Genomic DNA, 14,380 nt, shown 5'->3' on the forward strand with positions numbered 1-14,380 from the left:
TATTTCTGTCAATCCAAGTGGGAAAACCCTTGGGTCCAATTCAACGTGTTGAGAGAGAAATGACTCAGTCACCAAGCTTGGAGTCCCGGCTGAGTCTGTTGCCCTGCCCCACTGAATGCAGTATTTGACAAAAACATTGATTTCTGCTGGCTTACTGGGAATTTTTGTTCTGTGTTGCAAAATCATGTCCTGATGGCTTCTGTTCACCACTGTGCCCTGAGCTGTGAGCTAGACCTTCAGCGCTCTCAAAGCGTGATGAGGAATGGACAGTTTCTAACCTGCTTATGTGGCCTCTGTCTCTTCATCACCAGGTTTCATGGGATATCTTTGCAAGCATCTTGTCTCTTATGTATACCACAAAATGAAAGGGTGAAGACTTTTGTAAATTCTTATCAGCTGTGATATGCAACGTGTTTTTTTCAAAAGCACTTGCCCTATGATGAACACCACTTCTCCTGAAACCAGTGGTGAATGATCTTGATGTCTGTGGGTTAGGGTTAGAGCAACAATAGGATTTTTATAAAATCCCACAGATTCAGCCAAGACTTCAGCATTCACCATCCTGAATTCTCTTTAAAGACAAAGAAAATCTCAAGAGAGCTTAAATGAACCATTTCCTCCGTTCATTTCAGCCCATAACATGGGAGGAGAGTGTGCTCATGAACTTGCTTTAATATTCAGCCTAAGATTATTGTGTAAAAGAGAGAACCTGAACAAAAGTTGATGAACTTCCAGATAGGAACGTGTCATCTTAAGTTAAATGAAACTTATCCATGAAGTATCAGGGCTCCTTGTGACTAGTCTCTACCCTAAAATAGTGATAGTAACATTAGTCTTAGGGGAAACATTTCTGCTAAAAATTATCACCAGTAACAATGCTAACCCCAAAATCCACGTTATTAGGCTATAGAGTTAAAACCTCACTAAAATGAAGTGGTTAGGTTATCTTTCTCAGGTTTTTTGTTATTCATGTGTTTTATTTCTCTCTCAACAGGAGATCAGGGTTTTCAAGTTCTGTGTGTGTTCTGTATATGACAGTATATGAGACTCACTCTCATATTCCCTGAATGGACAGATAACTGGCCTGGGGAATGACAGCCACTGGATATGATGCTATCTCACCTCCTTTGCTGCTTGCTAGCCCAGAGGACCATTAGGCACATTTGACTGGGCTCAGCTCTTGGAGAAAGACAGAATTTCCATTTCACTGTTCCTGGGGCCTGACCCTTGAGTCCCTGCTGGAAAGTGTTTGTCCCTCAAAAAGAAATATTATACCCTTTCCTGCAGCTGATTAAAACAGTTCAGTGTCCTCAGCATCATCTGGCTTGGCAAAATACTGCAGCTTGATTGAAGCCTCCAAAGAAGCCAGCTTTTAAGCCCTCCATCTCCTGGAAGTACCACTGTAATGACTGCAGCTGTCAGACCAGACAGAGCAGAGCTGCAGCTCCCTGTCTGTGCATAGCGTGTGCTCCTGGCTCTGTATTTGTGTGGTAAAAAGCGATGTTTAATATCTATGGGAAATACTAAGGATTTCATTGTCATCTGCTTTGGAGCTTCCTTGAGCTGCAACTGAGGAGATAGGAAGAATTTGGCTGCTGTTCTCTGCTCCTGCACCACCCAGCCCATACTGACAGCTACAGCAACTCAGTGACTACCGTATTTTTCATGGCCTTTCTGGCAGGAAGAGATGAGAGGGAATGCAGCTACTTCAATACCCCCTTGTTCCAGGCATGTCTGTCTTTCCCCAACAGCCCCCTTGGTGGTGCATAGCTGTTGCAGAAGCTGGCTTCATATGAAAGAGGGAAAGCAAAACCTATTTATAGCCTGCTGGAGCGGCACATTATTCAAGGGTAGGCTGTTGACTCATGCCCATCTGATATCATTTAACGGATTAGATATTGCCAGTTAAAAAAAAAAAAAAAAAAAAAAAAAAAAGGTGTTTCTCCCTTCTGGTCAATAGAATTAACTTTTCTTAAGCTGGTATTTGCTTGTCCAGCACAACGGTAGCTCTCAAGGATTCTGCTATAGGTGTATGCATTATTGGGAAGGTGCTAATCTGAGTTTCCTGGGGATTATGATGATGTAAAGAGAAGTATGAGTTCAGCAAAACTAATGGAGAGCCTTCAACTTTGTTACTTACCTTCAGTCTCTTTTAAAAAGATGTGCAGAATTCAGGGGGACGAGACAGAAAGGCAGCCCCGTTAACACCAAGGATTCCTCCTCTTCTATAGTAGAGTCTTAGAAAGGCCCTGCTCTCCTCCTCATCCCAGCCTGTCTTGGGAGGATGCTGTTAAAAAGAAATTACATTCTGTTTCCTGTCTGTCTTGAGCCGTTTGCTCTTGGTGTCAATTTTCAAGCCCTGAATCACTGGGGATGAGGCCTGGAAAGCTGATGGGAACTGATTGCCTATCAGCAGCTGAGATGCAGTTCTTGGCTTCGCTGTTCTTGGGACTCACACAGTGCAGACCAGGACAGCATCATGCACATAATGTAAGAGAGCAAACACTCCTCATGGGATGAGTGCATAAAATCATAAAGCAAGCACTTACTGCAGACTTTAGGACATGAAAGAGATGGGAGGGAAAAACACCAGCTCCTAATGCTTTGTCTTGTTGCTCAGGAACAGGGAAAGAAATACAAAAAGAATTAATGTCATTCCTTTTCTTTTTTTTTTTTTTTAGGTCACAGCTGAAATTAACAATGAGGTATTTAACACTGAAGTGGATAGAGCAAGTACTTGAAAACTGTTGCACCAAGTCTCTTCCCAAAGAAAAACATGCATGTCTTGCTTGGTGTGAGGTCATGCTTATCAACAAGGTCCTTGGCTTCCTTCTTGCAGCTGGGATAAAGAAGCCAAGCCCGCACGCATCCCGCTGCAATGTAACAGAGGGGAGATGCCATGGGCAGGTGAGGAAAACTGGCTTTGGAACAGGCCTCTCATACAAACCTTACACCACTTCCCCTCCGGCTGCTCTGGGACAGGTTGTCTCTGTGGAACCAGACCAGCAGACAGATGAGAGACTGAAATTTGGGACTGTTTTTATCCCAAATGAGGATGGAAGCAGAAAGAATGAAACTCAGAGCTAATGTCCTAGCTGATGCTAAACCTTCATGGGGTCTGGAAAGCCTCTAGTATTCTGCTATGTCCCATTAGATGGGAAGTGCAAAATCTAGTCTTCTGCTCTCCAGGTTAGCACTGCATATGCTGGGCTGTGCTCCTGTTTAACCAGAAAACTTAGCCTAACTTAGCCTGGATCTGAGGGAGAAAAAAAAATCTTCCCTGAGAGAAACTTCATAATAAAAATGTATTTTTTTTTCTTGACAAAATAATATTTTTTCATGGGGTGAGAACTCCATCCAAAAGCACACAGTAAGAAAGCACATCACAAGAATACAGGCAAAGTAGTCATCAACAATTAGAATAGTCACTTGGAGAGGGGCCTGAAATAGCTAAATAAATAAAGCTGCTGTACTTGTGATATGTTGATTAATGATGTGGTAATAGCTGAGACATGTCTGTAATAACTAATTGGCTTTAAAAAAACTAAGCAGAGCCAGGATCCTCTTTGGGCTGAAGGGGCATTTGCAGTTTGCCAGCAAGGCAAACACTGGGATCATACCCAACAGATCTGGGAAATCACAGCAAAGCCCAGAAAGCACATGCCTGATCCTACCCTTCCTCCAAAAAAATTGATACATATATAGATAAAATGGAGCAGAAAGAATATTGCTGCCATTGGAGAAAGGGTGAAAGACTGAGGTGTCCAAGTCAGGCAGGAGGCCCATGTCAGAGCCAGGAGCTGAAATCACCTCTCCTGAGGATGGTCTTTAATGTCACTGCCAAGAGTGATATTAACCAAGAGCTGACCTCCCTGTGGCTCCTGTCGTGTCAGATCCCCATGCTCTGTGGGCCCTGAAATTTGCATCCAGCTTCTTTGGTTTATCATTTTTGCTCATCTGCCCTCGGTCTGCTTTCTGAGTGGGTAAGCATCACCAGGGAAAGGTCTGGGGATGGATTAGTGTGGGGAAAAAACCTGAGGTTCTTTTCAACCCAAAATTCTGCCAAAGTTAAATGCTGTAGTGGTAGAGGGTTAGGTTGTGCAGTGTGGTTCAGAAGGTGGGGAGGAGGACAGCAGGAATTAACCCTGGGGCATGAAGTGAGAAGAGTCCTCAGGACAGCCTCTGGGGACTGCTAGGATCTCAGGATCTGCTCTGCGCAGCCTGGGGGAAGCAGAAGAAAGCTCAGCCCTGACAGTAGGCAGGAGGGATGGAGTTAACTGATGACAAAATTTCACCTCTTTGCTCTTTTATTCTTTTTAGGAAATCCTTATCTTGGAGAAAGGAGCTGGCTTTACAGATACATGTGGCCCTAGAAGTTCAGGGGGCTGCTGGAAGCTGGCAGAGGCTGCTCCATGGAGAAGAGGAGATGGAGGGGGTGAGTGAACAGGCTGAGCCACTGTGTTTGGTTGTATTTGGTGGTGGTGAGGAGCATGTCAGCAACAGGTGCTTCACACGTGCTGGGTGGCAGCGATCATGCTGGAATTAGCTGTCTTTGTGCCAGCTCAGATATGTTCAATGGGAGGGGTGGGCTCTGGCCCCAACAGCAAAGCAGGTGTAGGTCTGCACCCTGGTATTTTGGTAACAGACCCTGTTCAAATGGTAATTAGTGGGAATAGGAGAAGCAGTGTGAAGGAAGTCTAACTTAAAAGGGGACACTTTCAGAGGAGCTGGTTCCATCCTTCCAACGCCAAGACGTTCACCTTGCAGACAGGTGTCTTAGACGTGTCTTGTCCCAAGAAACGTGGTAAGGAAGGAACAACTTATGTGAGGAGAGACCTCTTCCCTTAGAAACAGCCTGTTTCACAGGGAATGGCAAAGCCACTTGAACAGTGCTGCTTCACCAACTCCAGTCATAACAGGCTTTTCAGCAGCTAGTGGGGATGCGGTGCCTGCCTAGTTGCATTTGCCCAATTCCTGACCTTTTAGGTCAGTGGGAAGAGTCCCAGGCAGTTGGCAGGCTTGAGAAAGAGCCCCAAATGACAGAGGAAATCAGACTTCGGGATCTTTGAGCTGTTATTGCTGCTTGACTCATGACTGTGGGTATTTCTGTGTGTATGCAGCTGTTGGGAGAACTGGGGGTGGCTACTGGGAGATGATTATAAATGCATGTGACATCCCTGAGGTGAAAGAGCTCTGTGGTGAGGATGTAGAATGTTACAACAACCCTAAGAACCAGTAAGTCTGGCAGGCATTACTATCTGGCAGGACTGTACCCTGAGGAGTAGATATTGGCTCTGCTGTGAGATTTCTTAGGCTATTTGTGCAAAGATAGCACCCACCACTCCCAGTCTTACATGAACAAGGCCAAGAGATGCTCTGTTGTCCCAAGGAGCTTACTGCTTAGAAAAGAAATGAGGAGAGGTAAAGGGGCTGTTTAAAGCTTGAAATCCTAAAAGAAACAGGGATTGCTCAAATGTGGGTGCTAAAAGCCAGACTCTTCCAGCCACCTTTAGGTGCCTTCTTAAATGGGTCTCTCCCCTCTAAAGTCAGGGGAGAGCTCATCTGCTCCAGCAGCCTGGACTAAGGATCACAGCAGCCTTGTTGGCCTGGTCCTCTATCAGTCGTACAGAGGAAGAGAGGCGCTTAACCTCCCAGGAGGGCTCAACCCCCCTGGGGTATCTGTCTTTATTGGTGTCAGGGGCATAAGGGCAGGTCTTAAAGCCAAATGGTGGAAGTCCTGGACTTGAGACCCAGTGGGAATGCTGAGACTTCAAACCTTCTTAGGAGAAAATATCTAAGAAGCCACAGGGTTTATTATTATTTTTTTTGTCTCCTGAGCTTCAGAATTAAAGAAAGGGGGGGTGCAGGCTCAGAAATCTGTTGGTCTGTAAATCTTCTGGCTGCTGTGGAAACTCCTGCTTTCAGGTGTGCACTGTCAGGCAGCAGCTAAGTGAGATACATGGCTGGGCTGCTTGCAGCTGCTGGCTCCCCTCTCTTCCCAGCTCTGCTTCTAAAAAGGGTCAGAGTCAGGGCAACAACCAAAGTGCCAGGGAAAACTTTCAGTGGAGATGGCTGTAGTCCTCTATCTGCAAAGCTGAAAATGGAGAGAGACCAAAAAAAAGTCTGAAACCCCACAATGATAATAATAATCCCCAATTCCCTCACAGTCAGTCTCATCTCACCCCACCCTTTATTTTCTTCTCCAGCAAGAAAACGCTCCCCCAGCACCGCTGGCACCCTTAGCAGGACAGATCTGGTGCTGGGGGTCAGGCGGAGAGATAGCAAGAAGGACTGGGTTTCGAACAGGACAGTGAGTCCAAATCATTGCTGTGCCAGAGGTTTTTTTCCATGTGACATTAAGCCTGCCTTTTAAACCCTTTTCTGTCTCAATCCTACAGTTAAATGGGAGAGTTCTTTACCCTTTAGCTGTTTGGATTTTAAGCTCGTGAAACAGTTTATTTCTTATGGCTGCATACATCACCTAGCCTGCCTGACCCTGGCTGTGACTGCTCCTGTGACAGCCCTTTTAATGCAGCAAAGAGCACAACACAATCAGCCAGTTCACCCCCGTCAAGGAGGATCAAGGAGGCAGGATTTGACTCCAACTTGTCCCTGCTGTCAGGTGTGAAAGCACAGCACGTGTTGCACCAGGCTTGTACTTGTACTTCACAAGTACATCTGAACAGCCTTGCTGCACAGCACGATTTAGCTAGGCACACTTACAAAAAAAAAAAAAAAAAAAAAGAAAGAAAAAAAGAAACCACCACGGGGCGGTCTCTGCTCGGAGAGGGAGTTCCCTGAAGGCTGCATATCAGCCCACAGCATGCCCTGGGACGTGCTGTACGGACGCTGAGCAGCTGGGTCCCTCTGGACCGCTGGGCTCTCACTAGCAGAGCTGGCCATAGGACTCAGAACAGGTGTTACGAATTTTGGGGCTTTGTTTTTTTATAAAGCAGTGCAAGAGCATCTGGTCTGTTGTGCTCTGAGGTCATTTAATGATTTCCAGGACTGCCAGGAAATAGAAAATTCTTCTGCAGTGTAGAATGTGTAGAGCAAACAAACATATATTATATATATATATATATATATATACACACACAAGAAAACAGAGCAGGGTGTAGTATTTGAAATATTACAGTGAAGCGGCTTCCAGCGATTTTGCCTTAGGAAGCCGTGCAGCTGTTTCAAGCTGTCAAGCGCTCAGGGAGATGATCTGTATTTGCATGACAGAGGCAAAAAAACAACATAGCATCTGCATTACTTCTTTCTTTGTGTGCCATGCTGGGGTGCCTTCCAGCTCCTGTCTCAGATAGGGGATAGGACTCTCTCTGCTGGCAGCCAAGGATCGCGGAGGTGTTACCTTGTCGCCAAAACCCACCTCTTATCTGGAGAACGTGATGCTTTGGGCTGCAGCCCAATGACCCAAATGGAAGTTTAATGAAGCCAGTGGGAATTTTTCCATGAAGTGCTCAAGGGTTTGCCTTGGATTTCATTTGCTCTCTGCAGATCTGACCCCAGGCCAGTGGAATGACTCTTGTTTTGGGATATGCACATTGTCCCTTTGAGGAATGTTTCAGAGGTTAGGAAGAGCTCGCATCCGGATGAGTACCAGGGTCTTGGTTTTCCATGGAGTATGTGGGGTCCTACGGACCTCATCGTCCCTGAAACCTTAACAAGGTGCTCATATGGGGCAAGGGCATTCAGTGTTGCTGCCAGGGGCTCCTGGTACAAATCACCCACTGCCTGTAAGGCAGCTGTACATGCTCATGCTGTTTTCCAACTGGCCGTCAACATCTTTTTGTCAATGTATTGACTTTTTTCTTAGACAATTCACTGATGAATTTCCACAACGTGTGGAACATTTTTATTTAATTTGCCTTGTTCTGTCTAGGAACAAGCAAGTATGTTGTAGCTTTCCAGAGAAGAGAAACTGCGCTTGCCAGCCCACCTGTGTTCGGCTCTTTTTGCAGAGATAAGGATGTATTCATTTCACTAGTGCGGGAGTACCTTTATAAAACTCTCCAGATCCATGTAATCTGGCATTTAAGAACCTACAATAATTTAGCATTACCACCTCTGTAGCAGTTATTAAATGTACCTGGATTATAACAGCACCCAGGGGCTTTAGCTGACCCTGAGGCTGCATACTATACAGATGGAGCTGAAAAGATCCCCTGCCTAGTACAATGGCATAAAATAGCCAAACAAGTTACTATTAATCCTCCTGTTTTATATCTCAGGGACTGGGGAATGGAGAGAATTATTATTTTCCAAAGTTTGTGCAGAGACGAAGCCGTGAGTGCTGCTCCCTGGACTCCCACACCATAGCACCAGGATCCCCAGCAGGTGCCACTTGTGTTTCCCATTTGGTCTTGTTGCTGCCTTCTGTAGATCCTGACCTTTTGTAGTGGGAAGCCCTATAAAGCTCTTTAAGGAGCAACCACTCCGTTATGTTGTTTAAAGCTTGGCTTTCTCCTTGAGGAAACAGAAGTTTTCCTTTCACTCTTGGAACTTGTGGTGTCTTCAGCTGTTGCATTACAGATCAATCAACATGATCCTGCATGAAATTTTCTCAATACCTCCATCCCATCCAGGATTTGTATTTTCTGAAAGCTGTCCCAAGAGCGATGATGAATACGTGCATCACTTTGGATTTGCTCAGAGTGAGCGGCATGCCAGAATTATTCCAGACTTTAAAAATCAGATGTGGGAGTAGTAAAATGCTTAAACAGATTATCGTGGTTTGATGGTCCTGCTCACGTAGAGGAGTGCATCTTTGTGCCTCTTTTGCACACATGACCTCTATTCCCATTAATCCAAAGGATGGCCGGACTTCACTGCCAGCAAACTTTTGGGTTTTTTTTTGCTCCATCTGTATGAAACTGGGTGAAACAGCAAGGACTGGACAGTCTGATTGCAACACATGGAAAGGGGCTGCAATTTGTGGTATGCTGGAGCCGAGATCGGGTGCAGTGGAGTCTGGCTTAAGGCAGGGACTATAGATGCACAACTCTGCTAATACTTTGGGACAGATTTATACATATGGTGATTGGAGACAGACTGCCCTGCAGCATGATTTGTTTGGGTTTGCAGATTTTGAAGTGCTCTAATTGCCTTTTACAACAGCTATTCCTTTATTTCAGGAAATCTGCCTCAGGCTTTCCCAGTTTAAATTCCAGATTCCCATGGAAATCCAGGAGTCTGGGAACATTTCAGGCTGGTGTTTATGCTTTGTGGTGTCTTGGCTTTTTCTATCAATGTTAAATGCTACATGTAAAGCAAATACTACAGAAAATACCAAAGTAAAGATCTTAGGAAAGGCTTCACCTTTAATTTTGTTTACCAGATGGGAAATTTACAAGATGGGAAACATAGTTTAAACCCCAAGCCTTTCATCATGTTGTAGTTACCCAGGCTTAGAATAAACAGTCTGAAGACAGTAGGATAGCACACAGCTTGCCAGTAGTTTGCTTCATTCAAGTCTCACCTACCGAATGTTAGGGCTAGCCCAGCTCTGTTCTTTATGTATTTTGTAGCATTCTGTGAGCTTTCTAGGAAAAAAAAGTTTCCCATTACAAGTTCCTGCAACCAAATACAGTTCTAACTCCTACACTAAGAGCACTTTTGATGTGCTGTTGAAAGTAAATCCATCGAAGCAGGATCCTGTTAGTAAAACTCGGGAGACGCGAGAGGTCAAGTGACACAAGTAAATAGAGTTTTCTGTCTGCTTGGAGCTCCTATTCAAATCCAAGAGGAACTTGTCCTGATGAAAAAGCTAGTTTAAAATATGGAGGTTGCTCTTTGAACCAGAAAGAACTACTTCGTGCTTTTGGATTGCATGAAGACTCACATCCATGTTTTTCCAGTACTCCCTAATCTATTCAGGGACAACTCCTATTTGTTATTTACTTTCAATCAAAAGGAACTCCAAACCTTAAACCTTTGGTGTTCTTTAGTTTTGTAATGGCACTCTAGCAAGTTAGTAACAATCATTTGTAACATGAGATGAGTTGTCATTGTTTACATTTATCACCTATTAAGAATTTATCATAGAATCATAGAATATCCTGAGTTGGAAGGGATCCATAAGGATCATCGAGTCCAACTCCTGGCATCTTAAATCAGATGGTATCAGACAAGGCATCAGTAATACAAACTCTCCCATTTAGGCAGCAGGAAAGCTCACTGAATTTAAAAGAAACCAAGCTGGCAAAAAATTGCTTCTTCCTCAAGTTCTTCCTCAAGTCTGTCCATTTTCACCTGACAGCTTTTTAGGGGAGTAAGCAGGTACCTCATGTAGCACTCATGGATTCATAGCAGAGGTGAATGTGTCAATGCGCAATTCCAGCCTTTTTTTGTTATTTCTGAGGTTCATACACCACTTCTGAATGGAGTCCGAGGTATTTGATGATCTCTGTAGGCTCGTGATGAAGACACATTTCCCCACAGATAGGTGCAAGCTCAGCTTAATGAGTCTCCCAGGTCTGTTACAGCTTCTAAACGGTTGTCTGCAATCATGTCATCAGCTTAAGCTACGTCAAGCTTTTGTCAGGCAATTTTTGCAGTATTAGAACAATGCTAAATTGACCTCATTTACTGTCCTTAAAACTAGTCCCACATACCTGAAATGCCCGAGCAATTAATGTTCAATGTGTTGTATGCCTTTGGCTTGAGCTCAGCCAGACTACAATGCTAATGGCTTTCATATGGCTTAATTTCCTCCCACCCTGGAAAGGAAAAAGAGTAGCTCTGCGTTTACATGCTAGGAAGATTAACGCTGATTAGATTTTGAAGGCAAAACTTCCCCCAGAATGAGGTATGATACCAGGGCTAGCTGTTAATACAATCCAAAAATATCTGGTGCTGTGCCCTTGGTCTAGGGGTGGGAAAAATCAGGTTTGCTCAGTCAGTTGGCCGTCTTCAAGCTGTTCTTGCAGAAGGACGGCGCTGATTTCAGGGGCGAGGGCCAGCTAGTGGGCACGTAACCTGGAGAAAGGGTCAAGTGGATAAAGATTTCCATGAGTATATGCTGATTTTAGGATGATGTGTGGACAAGTGGAGGAGATCCAAGTTCTGGCTGCATCAGTAAACAATTTGGCATTTCACTGGTCAAAGAGAAACTTTGGAGGAAAAAGTTCTTGATTAAAAAGTGCTTGAAATCTTGTCTGTTGATCTTTCAAAATAAATGTAAAAAAAAAAAAAAAAAAAAAAAAAAAAAGACCAAAGTGTTCTGGCTTTAATTAGGTATTTAGTTTGTGAAGAGATTTTTCTATACTGTTGAAAGCTAGTTCCCTTGTTTAACATTAGGAGTGATTTGTTTTCAACAAGAATTGTTTCACAACTAAACGTTAAACTCTTAATTTTAAAATGACCCAAGTAAAACATTTTGGCTTTATTGACAATGTTTCTAGTGTTTTCCCAAGCAAAATAAATTTGATGAATTCTGCACAAATTCATTAATGACTTTGTTCAGCCCCCATCTGTAGTGTTGATGAGGAGCATGGGAATGAGATAGTGAGCCAACACACTCTTTTTTGTTCAAAGCTTTTATTTTCAATATTTCAGTTAGGTCCCCAGAGACATTCTGTGCCTGAACTTCTGAATTTTAGACTCCACATCTTCAATACACCCTTACTGTATCTCAGGAGAGACATAACTTACATTGAGAGACAGAGGGCAGGGCGGTACTAGTCACTGCTGGCCCTGAAATGAATTCAGTGGGCAGGAGCCTTTCCAGGGACAGAGACTAAGACCCAGCTGGATGTGTCTTCGGAGAAACATTTCTTCACTGCTCCCTACATGCTAGCTGGCATAGAAAAGCTTCTGTGAGTGTTCTCCAAGCTCTGAAGACCCAGTGTTCCTGAAAATGAAGTCACTTGAGTCTGCCTGGAACGCAATGAATGTCTTCCTAGCTCAGCATACATTTATTTTCCATGTTCTTCCTGGAGCCGGGCTTGGGTTTGTCTTGCTTAGCCATAGGCATCTAGAAATGTGTTACTTTGCCCAACCTCGTACACGCTGATAGAGCCAGAGGTGGAGATGGTGCCTTCAGGAGGTGCATCCTGCTCCTGCCAGGCTGGGTGACTGTCTTTGATGTGTCTGTCTCCATTCACAGAGGTTAGCTGTGCACTTTCTGATAGATGCCAGACTTGTAGACATCTGGCTATGTGATGATGAGGTCCGTGCATCTTTCTCTGCAAGATATAGTGGAAACCCTCCTGTACATCTTTAGACCTGGTATTTTTCCACCTCCCTATTTTATCAAATGATTAATAGTAATAAAATGTGGCGATTTATCATTGAATTTCTGGTGTACAACTGAGACTCCAGTCCTTGTATTCCTCCAGTCAGAATCATTTTTAAAGAAAGTGCAGACAGATGCTGCAGACTCACACGTACCTAGCTGGAGGAGGTGCTGGTGATTTGCAGAGGATTGCCCTGGATAGCAGCTGGCCAGGGCTATCTTTAGCTGAGGAGGCTCTATTTTTGAAATGTGCTGGACTTTTTTTTGTTGCTCTTTTTCCCGGAAAGAGATTCATGATATCACTTTCATTTGCACATAGTCCGGTGCTTTCAGCTGGCTTTCCACCCTCCCTTTCACTTAACTGGGGTAACTCCAGTGGGCAAAATACTTTGACAGAATGCTTATGCCCCAGATGTTTTATATGGGAGTCCTGCATGTGAGGTAATCACCTGAAGGAGCTGTTGCCTGCCTTGGGGAAGTCTGCCCTGTATACTGGGTAGCAGGCAGCCCACTGGGCTGGGTTCCCTGCATCTGCCAGGTTTTCACCAGTTGTATCTGTTCTAGTTTCAGATTTTGGTTGGTACCAGCAAGATTCACATCTCCCATAGCTGATAATGACAGCTGCATGCAGGGGAAGCCATCTGTACCCAACAGCAACGACCTGTCACGTTTCCCTGCAATACACCACACTGGGGGATTCATTTGCTGCTGCTGTTACACAGGTAAGGAAGCTAATTGCAGCTGAAAATTTTATTTCTGATGGCACAGCCGGCCCCATGATTTGTTTCTCTACTTCTTGTTGTTCGATAACCCTGAGCTTCTTGTCAGAGTGCTGCCAGCAGTGATGGAGAGATGTGCTCATCTCTTGGCACAGATGCTTTATGTGGCCACAAACCCAGAGGGCTCCTACAGTGCTTGCTGCTCCCTCTTGCTCCTGCCCCTTCCCAACATCCAGAAGTGACTCTGCAGGAGCCACTTTCCTGGTTTTTCAGGACTCCAGCAAGGTTATCAAAACAGCTTTATCAAGAAAAAGCATGCATCACCACATAAAAACTAGAAGATTTGGCTTTGTTTGAAGACCTTGGATCTCGTTGAAATACCTCAGCGTGGGCACAGGCACTGTGTCAACCATGTGGGCCATGAGCCTCGTAAAATGCATATTGTGTGTGAGCTTTTGTGTGCCCTGAAACCTCAAACCCACTATTTCAGTGTAACCTGAACTTATAATTTCTGGCTAAGGAGTCTGAATTAAGAAAAGCCTGTGGTATTCTTCAGGGATGGAAAGGAGTATTTTGGAAAACCTGAACTGGCCACAGCCTGCTGAACATCCAGCGAATAGCTGCTGACAGGAAGATAGCACATGGTGTGTGCAGTGGGGACTCGCTCCCTTCTTCCCTCTCCTTTGGCTCCGTGCCTTCTGCTAGCAATTTCCATGGCTATCATCCTGATGACGTTCCTGTCTCATTCCTCCCTCGGCTGTTGGACGTGGTCGTCAGACTCACAGAGCAAAAATCCTGACCTGGTTTGGCTCAGGACCTAACTGGTCACTGTTCCCAGCCCTCCCCACAAGCCCCTACACAGATTTCTGTGGCTGTGGACGCCTACAGCTCTTTGAGTCTCACAAGCAGCACTGAGAACCAGCTCCATCCACAGCTCCAAGGGGACCTCCCTTTCCTCCAAGTGACTCACAGTCAACATCCACAGAGGCCCTTTCTTCCAGAAGGCACCCAAAGACACTGGACATGTTGCAAAAAAAGGCAAAAGTCATCTGCAAAATTGCTGTAACATTGGGCCAAAATGTAAAAAATTGCAAAGCGGGGTTTGCCTCCCCAGGGAAGAGGCTGGCTCAAATACACGTTCCTCCCACCTACCTCCAGACAGACTGAGTCATGCTGTGCAGCTGCTGCTCCCCCTCTGTTGGCTGCAGAGTCCTGCTTACCTAGCTTAGCGGGCATTTTAACTTCTAGAGTCCTTGCAGGGTTCTTTATTATCATATTTCTCTTTTCAGTGGAATTTGGTGCACTCGCTTAGCAAGTCAGTAGGCCGTATTTCTGGATGCTCATGCGACATGTTGAACCATAGCCTCAACTCAGCCTAACACAAGGCACAGAGATAAAAAAACATTGGGAGATTGCT

At 44.8% G+C, this 14,380-nt stretch overlaps 1 long non-coding RNA gene across 1 annotated transcript; it reads left to right on the plus strand.

The window, feature by feature from the left end:
• The first annotated feature begins 2,695 nt into the window (after positions 1–2,695).
• Positions 2,696–11,798, plus strand: LOC118169933. Its single transcript, XR_004752373.1, has 3 exons — positions 2,696–2,907; positions 4,321–4,435; positions 11,570–11,798. It is a non-coding gene; the product is annotated as an uncharacterized LOC118169933 (long non-coding RNA).
• The last annotated feature ends 2,582 nt before the right edge of the window (positions 11,799–14,380 follow it).

Source organism: Oxyura jamaicensis, chromosome 7 (assembly GCF_011077185.1).
Source record: "Oxyura jamaicensis isolate SHBP4307 breed ruddy duck chromosome 7, BPBGC_Ojam_1.0, whole genome shotgun sequence".
Taxonomy (NCBI): Eukaryota; Metazoa; Chordata; class Aves; order Anseriformes; family Anatidae; genus Oxyura; species Oxyura jamaicensis.